The following is an 8,008-nucleotide window of genomic DNA, read 5'->3' on the forward strand; positions in this document are numbered from 1 at the left end:
GTGAAAAATAATAATTTTCATTATAAAACCTAGATCAAGAGAGCAGATGTTATATTGATTGCAGCAATCTGCTGATTAATTTGAGAAAAGTTAGCTGTTTTCAGCTTATAAAATCGTTACTTTTCTAATCATAGCATAGAATAAGCTTTCATTATATTCAGAATTATATAGCAAAAAATTAAAAAGAAAATATTGCTGTTTTCATCTTATTTTTTCCCTAGATTGCCCAAGCTTTTTTTCATTACTTTTATTATTTCAAGTAACTTTAAGGTGAATCAAAACCTAGGAAGAAAAAGTAAAAGTAAGTTCAAGCTTACTAAAAAAAAGTATGACCTGAGAAAAAAGCTGCCTGGTAAAATAGAAGTTATTTTCAGCTGAATAAAGCTTGACAGAAAAAATCATCGAGGGAATAAAAAAAATATAGCTACGTCAATCAAAACAAACCTAACTCTTTGGCTACTATATACAATATAAGCTAATGTAAGCTAACGTAAGCTTGGGAAACGGGGAAAAACATAAAAAAAGCACTTTTAAGCGATCTGTCGCGTATTCACTTTTACTGCTTCTTTTGCTATTTTTGGAGACAGGTCAGGTGAAAAATAAGATGCTATAACTTAAGGCATTTAACATTTGTCTATTGTTTTTTTTTATGGCGAGGGAACACTAAATTTAAACTATAATAAAAAACTCGTATAAAATGTAACGGATAATCATTACTTACATATAACATATATTATTATACTTTTATGTATATTTACATATATTATAGAATGAATGACACAACTTTTTGCATTATACTTTATTATATTGCATGTTATTTTTTAGCTTTGAATAGAAAAATTTACCTGGGATAATTTCGTAGTTAAATATTTTTAAACTAGATATTTTCGCTAGTTAAATTGCGAGGTAACTCTGCTAGTTTTAACTTTCCACTGTTTTCATGTAAGGGCACTTTGCGCATGCCGGAGCATATCAGCTTCTTAGGAACCAGCCCACAAAGCGGCATGACTCAGATTCGCGATGAACTTATTACGTATGAAGTTATGCACGTCAACCAGTTCGGGGAGATTATCAACACAGGGCCACGTCAACCCAAACGGCTACGTGTAATCCGTAAACTTTTCCGGTTTATCTCCAACGCTACACCATCTTCACGTACCAAACTATAGGTATATAAGGACGACATACCAAAAACCTTGAGCGAAGAAGCAGAGTGAGATCGAAGGGGGAGAAAAGGACAACGAGGGGTATAATAAGAGTTAGAACGGGAAGTAGACGCAAGTCAAGAATCCCTTCCCCGTTTCTATTCTTTCAATCCCATTTGTGCAGTATCTTTTTCCGTCTGTTATTCAATAAACTTTATTTCAACAATACAAGTTCGTTCTTCATCTTTTTAGAACCCTTACACTGTAATTTTCCATGAAGTTCATATGTTTGCCACATGGAAAAATATTTTCATAATTTGAATGATCAAGAATGTGATTAACATGTTGCAAATTGGGTATGACTTTCGTTTCTCTGATTTAGTTTTTTCTGTCGCAGCAGAAATCTGAACAGTTTTAGCAATTCTATATTCCTATAATCACTAATTATTTTGGGATAAAGAGGGCTTCACAAATCTGAATGTGTTCTAGCTGACTGTATTGTTTGTTTGTTTTTTTTTACGCAAGTGGCTTCGGTTTCGAGTTTCGATTTAAAGTTCATTGTTCCTCCACTTTAAATAGCTAATTTCTTCTAAGTCAAGTTTCTTCTTTTCAACCGTGCCAAACAAAAGGTTACCATCACTTAGGGAACAATCGAAACCACAGCTATGGTACATTTCAAAAATCACTAACTCTCTTTCTAATTGACCTGGTAAGAGTGAACCCAAAAAAAGAGTTGAACCCCCCCTCCCCCCCCCGGTCACCTCCTCACCTAGAAATTCATAACGTTGACTCATGGTTGGTAGTTTGTTAGACCAATAGCAAAAGTCTACTTGTCTTGGATATTCATAATTTGGTTTCTAAACTTTCGACGCCATGGTGTTTTTGTCATCTTAGCCTAGACAGGTTTTGCTGTTTCGGCAAACATTGCAGCACAACAAACCCGCCTTTTTAAAAAGAAACCAATGAATTGTTACTGCTACTACTGAAAGAAGTAAACCAAAAACAAAAAACCTCACTTTTCTACAAAAATACAGAGAATAAAAAGAATTTTTAACGGAGAAGTAAAAAAATGCAAAAGCTTTTATAATGTAAATTAATAACTCTAAAACCTTTTTTATCTTCGAATGCTAATGCCTACAAAACAACGATTAACAAAATATGTGACCCTCCTAAGCGCAGAACTGGCTTGCAGAGGACACGAGCTCAAAAGTTGTGATGATCGCAATCGTTTGATCGCACGATCACGACCGCGGTATTTTTTAGTGATCGCGACCTCGATCAGGAAAAGTTCAGGAGTCGACTTCCATTCGAATGACAAGCGTAGGTAGTGGTATTGACTTTTTGGTGCTGCCATAGTGCACAAATGCTGAATTGGACTACGGAATCTCATAGAAACTCCAAGCCTGCAAAAATGACGTGTTTTACTTTATTTGCTAAATAGTGCTCAACGGTAGGGCACGACAGTGTTGTCTTTTAATGATTGAGTTCAGCCAGGTTTAAGCAAATCTGAACCTTTCCATCTGGTTTTCCCACCACCATCATGCGGCTTACCCACTCCGTGGGCTACTGAGTGGGGGGCAATAATTATCATCCACCATTTCATCGAACTTTTTGAAGACGTTACCTTCCAGGTGAAACGGTAGGTGACTAGCTGCAGATACAACTAGACCAACATGTTAAAAAACGTCAGTTAATAAACGGATGTCACACTCTACTGGAAGTTTAAATATCACCGTGAAGACATCTATGAACCCCATCATGATTGGTGGATACACAGGTGTTGCCGTAAACTGGACAGCATCAATTCTGCAAATGAGGTTGAGCTTGTCACACGAGGGAAGTCCCAGAATGGACGACATTCCTGACTCAATAATAATAACAAGGTCAACAATAAACACTTTGCTAATAGTGCAAGTTGCAAGTTAACAGTTATGGAAGATATTTGTAGAAGACTTTTTTATTTCTTTTCAATTTTGTATACGTAACGCTGACTTTTAACGTGGTTTTAGATTTTTAAAAGTTGTCGCTTACCCCAAAACAAATCATGATAAGTTTTCATCTTTGAAAACCTTAATGGATTTTGATATTTTAAATATCTCTCCGTTTTCCTCTTCAAAATGTGTGTATTTTTTCCGTATGATGCGACTGTAAACCTTTTTTCTTTTTTTCTTGTAGAGCCGTTTATAATCGGATCGTTTATTTTATTACGTTTTTTCCTAACTTCCTTTTAATGATGATGTCTGAATTCTTAATTTTACAAAATAGAAAAATAGATAAAAGTTATTCAGTAAAAATACTTATCTTAGTAGAAAAAGAATTCAAGTCTGAGTAGGCCTAGTAACAAAAAAAAATATGTTGAGTCATTTGAGACTGAAAAACTGTTAAAAAAAACAATTTAAAAATAAAACAAAGTAAATTCAGATTTTCCTTCGTTTCGAAGCTCTACCGCTTTGAAATAGAAAAATATAACAGTTAAAATTGTAATAAGGGGTGTAACAGAAAAAATTTAAATTTTCTACAAAAACCGTGAGATGCAAAGACCAAACACAAAACTTGTTAAAAAGTATGATTAACAAAATCTTCGTGTACTTTTTTAGGGATATTGTCACTAGTGGTTTTTAACGTGGGTTTCACGCCGGGAGCTGGAGTAAAACGTACTTTAGGACGCATTAAAAAACCTGAAGTAAGAAAAGATGAAGTAAAATCGGAATTTATAAACATAAATAGACGACTAAAGCCTCGTTTATTCCACTACTGGCTCAACTTCACAAACTTGTGGGGTTGTCCCAAAAAATACTCTAAATAAACGATAACCCATACTACGGCTCCCATAAAAATTATGACCAGTAATGTTATGGCCAAAATTCCAAATTATTTCACTCGATTCCATTACTGAAAGTTAACAGAAAACGAACTGGGTAAATAGTACGTCGTCTGCCCAGTTGTTGCCAGATTTGATAAAATAACAAAAAATATTTTTTTATTCAACATGTCTAAAACTTAAGAGTAACCAGACAAAATATAAGTTTAAGTATTTTTAAAACTAAACTTGAATGTAATAATATCGAGAAAAAAACAATGTGTGTTGTTGTTTTTTTATTAATTTGTTGTGGGTACGCCAAAAGTTTGTTCTCCTCGTCGACTTACGCCTGTAAACACAATCGTGCGCCTTAAAATTAATCCACACTATAATTGGTGCTCTTGCAGCAACAGCAAAAGTAGAGAACGAGAGGGTTTTGCTGCGTTTGGTTGGATTAATTTTAAGGTGCAAGATTATGTTTACAGGCGTAAGTTGGCCAGGAGAACAAACTTTTGTGACGAAGAACACTGATGTGACCAGTTCGTCTCTTCGTTTGACTGATTAGTTTCACATGTTGGTTCGATTCGCACGACAACGATATTTTGGCGTAGTTCTCAAATTGAAAAAATCATCACTCCCGTGGCGCTATGAAACTCCACGATGAAATCTTTTTTCTAGTCCGACTTTACGATACTCTACTGTTTTAAAATATATTTTCGTACGACGCGCTTGTATATTTTTTTCTTCCGACGTGCACGTGCTGTAGCTACAGTCCTTGCAATTTCATCGGCGACCTGACCGCATTTCAACGATCTTAAATTCGGGTTTTTGTTTCCAATGCGCAGGGTGGTCACTGTCTCGTGTGACCTCTAATCTTTGTACTCAATTCTCTACTCAAGTTCCGAGATAAGTGTTCCGCTCTGCTATGCGCTATGCTATGCGCTCTCTATGCGCTCTACACTATGCTCCAACACGAACTTCAATCAATTCAAATCGACTACCACCTTTTGGGGGGGGGGGGTTTCAAAATTACCCGTCGACGAATAACCTCACCAAAGATCCTTGGTTCATTCATTCTGGATATCGTTAGACGTCCTCAGGGATTACCTCAGGTAACAATCGTCCGTAAGTCGTCCAGATCTGACTCCTTCAGATTACCTGAAACAGAATCAACAATAACACTGTCGTTTTGATTAGTATAGCTAATCAAGTCCTACACGATATCAAATCAGTCTTTCGTTTGGTCGAATCCTTATTTTAAACTTTTCGAGAACATAAACGCTATGGCCAACTCGGACCATACATCAGCTTCACAGTTCAGTCGCGCGTTTATTATCTTAGACAATAAAAAATGGATGGAGCTCCAGGCTTTCCCTATCGGTAAAGCTGAAAAGTATTTTCACTCTGCCTCTTCCTTATAAGATGACAATCCCAACAGCGGCTGCCGCACGAAATTCCCCCCCCCCCCTAAACTAGAAGAAAGTCTTTTTTTCACTTTTCCTAGCGACAATAGAGCTTGGTTCTACACCAAAATATAGTCGTTTTTTCCAACTTATTTTGCCAAATATTTTGCTCACTTTCAAGCAAAAAAATGTAAAAGGCAGAGAATATGCCGACCTTGCTTTTTTCTTTCTGTAACTTAAGACATTTACCGCTCAAATTTAACTTTTATTTTCTTTTGTCAAAGGCTCTGTCAGGTTTTTTACAACATTTTTCAATTTTTATCAGTGTTATCATTTCACCCGATGGCAGAATTTTAACTCCAAATGGATATTTTAGAAGAAATTGACCATTTTGCATCAATTAGCAAGAACCAAAATTCTTCCGTAATACTAGCAGGAACTAGGTTAACGCGAGGGATTAAGAGATTTTTGTAAACCTTCGCCAAGCCTTCCAGCACGAATTCTCGTCCTTGAAAATAAGTCTACCGTTTCAGCAACGAACAAAATCAAGTGACTTTGTATGGATAGCATTCCTTACGAGTTTGGTATTTACCCGCCTAACAAAATTTCGCACAGTTTATGAACAGACAGTGAACAAAGAGAACAGACATGAACAATGTTCACTCACAGGGAGGGTATAATTTCCTCCCTATTTACGTCCTCATTGCATGAAGATTTCACGAACAAAATTGAACAAAAAAACTTACAAGTTCTTGAACGGGGTCAATTTGGTTCATTGGCAGTGAATTAAATATGAATTAATATAAAGCTATTATGTTTTTCTTTGCTACTTGCCGTTAAAATTTTAAATAAATAATCCGTAAAGTGTAATAAACTTGCCCATAATGGACCACTAGAACACATGACATATTTCTTTTTAAGGATAACACAAGGCATTGTGAACATGAAGAAGACACAACGACGAAAACAAATAGGTAAAACAAATGAATGATTAACATGCAATGTTTTACGATCTTCCAGACATGCGGGATTGCCATGATTAATGAAATGATTGCCGGTCTTTTCCCTGTCTACCTCGTCACTTCTATCTAGCAGCTTGAGTCTCCTCTCTATTGAAACGTTGATTAAATTAAATCGATTGATATAGTTCATAGTATCTCCTTCAACTTGCTTTCTCGTGGCATACGGCTACAGCAGAGATTGATCCACCTAAGCTAAATCGATATTAAATGATTTTATGAAAGCATACACACGTGTAAACTAATTTATTATAAAAAATTAGGTTAAGAAGCTTTTTGTTCTAAACACAGTATATTTGCCATGCTGTCCCATCCATCCAACATAACTAGCATCAAATTCGTCTGTCACGACTCCCCTCATAATGCGTTTCACAATTTTGGCTAGGTCACTTCCACTTTTGTCTTAAAAAATTGGGACTTAGTACTTAGTTTTAGCGCTATTAGGAATTGAATAATTAATATTTGGACTTACGATTATTTGCTTGTTTGATTCTGATTTAAGAACTTCCATCAGAATATTCCATTCTGTAACACAAGTCGCAGGTTACTGAACGAGACCCGCCTCGTAGTAGTCGGAGTTTTGATTGCACCTGTATTATAAGATAAGAAAAATTAAAAAGTATCTGATGCTAATGTGTGATTTAAAACAAGAATTACGGGAATAGATTGCGAGAGATTTTTCATCAGTTCTCCGTCGTGAATACTTGAGAGATGGGAAAAAACAGCTCTTGAATCCTTAAAGGAGGGTATTTTACAGGTTGTCTCAACTACCTCTTCTTCCTTGGTTCCTGCATTGTTTTCTTGTCGTCTTATTCATCGTCTACCTCCACGTCTCTTCATTTACTTATCTTGTTTCTATTCACCTTAAGTGAAATAATTAAAAGGTGTTCATTAAAAAAATCAGATCAACACAGATTAAACCATGAGAAAATTAAGATCATATCGTTAATGCAAAATCAGAGAAAGAACTTACCGCAGACTTTAAGCCTCTTTTGGAACGAAGCAAAAGGTGGGGAGAAAGAACCCCCCAAATTCAAAGGAATTGCCTTTATTCACTAGTCCAATAATCTGCAATGAGCTTTTAAGTAGGTAGCCTTATTGAATTTTCTCGTGCCATGAAAATTCCAGACAGCCTGTCTGATTTTATTCATGTTTTGTTTTTTTTGGCGGGGGGAGAGGGGGAAGACATGACCAGTGGCCAATTGCTCCTTTTTCTTTTTTTGCCACCTTTCCCCCTGGTAGCACACTTACATCCATCGTCTATCATATAGATGTCTTAATGTCTAAATCAAATCTGATCTATCTGCAACCTAAATTGGATATCACATGGATACTCAATTTACTACGGCCTTATGCTATCTTCGTATAGATGTCCTATGGATCTACGTTTCTCATACGATCACGGACATCCATTTGTGTCTAGAAATTAGACGCTTAACAGACAGACGTAACATGACGTCTGTGAGATGTCTAAATTATCTGTCCACAGGATAGATGAGGAAGACAAGGACTTTACATTTTCATAATTTTAACTGCTAGTATTAATTTAAAGCCGTTGAACAAAACACAGTAAAATAGCAATATAGAGTGGTGTAGTGGGTAGAGCACTGGAGTACCACTCCAAAGAACGTGGTTTCGCGC

At 36.0% G+C, this 8,008-nt stretch overlaps 2 long non-coding RNA genes across 2 annotated transcripts; both read right to left on the reverse strand.

The window, feature by feature from the left end:
- Positions 1 to 1,915: 1,915 nt before the first annotated feature.
- On the reverse strand, positions 1,916 to 5,364 carry LOC124208859. The gene is made up of 4 exons (XR_006880663.1): positions 3,735 to 5,364; positions 3,177 to 3,392; positions 2,879 to 3,006; positions 1,916 to 2,808 (listed from the first exon to the last, which is right to left on the reverse strand). It is a non-coding gene; the product is annotated as an uncharacterized LOC124208859 (long non-coding RNA).
- An 8-nt stretch (positions 5,365 to 5,372) lies between these two features.
- LOC124208858 lies at positions 5,373 to 8,008 on the reverse strand. Its single transcript, XR_006880662.1, has 4 exons — positions 7,341 to 8,008; positions 7,025 to 7,230; positions 6,840 to 6,957; positions 5,373 to 6,769 (listed from the first exon to the last, which is right to left on the reverse strand). It is a non-coding gene; the product is annotated as an uncharacterized LOC124208858 (long non-coding RNA).

This window comes from Daphnia pulex, chromosome 12, assembly GCF_021134715.1.
Source record: "Daphnia pulex isolate KAP4 chromosome 12, ASM2113471v1".
Taxonomy (NCBI): Eukaryota; Metazoa; Arthropoda; class Branchiopoda; order Diplostraca; family Daphniidae; genus Daphnia; species Daphnia pulex.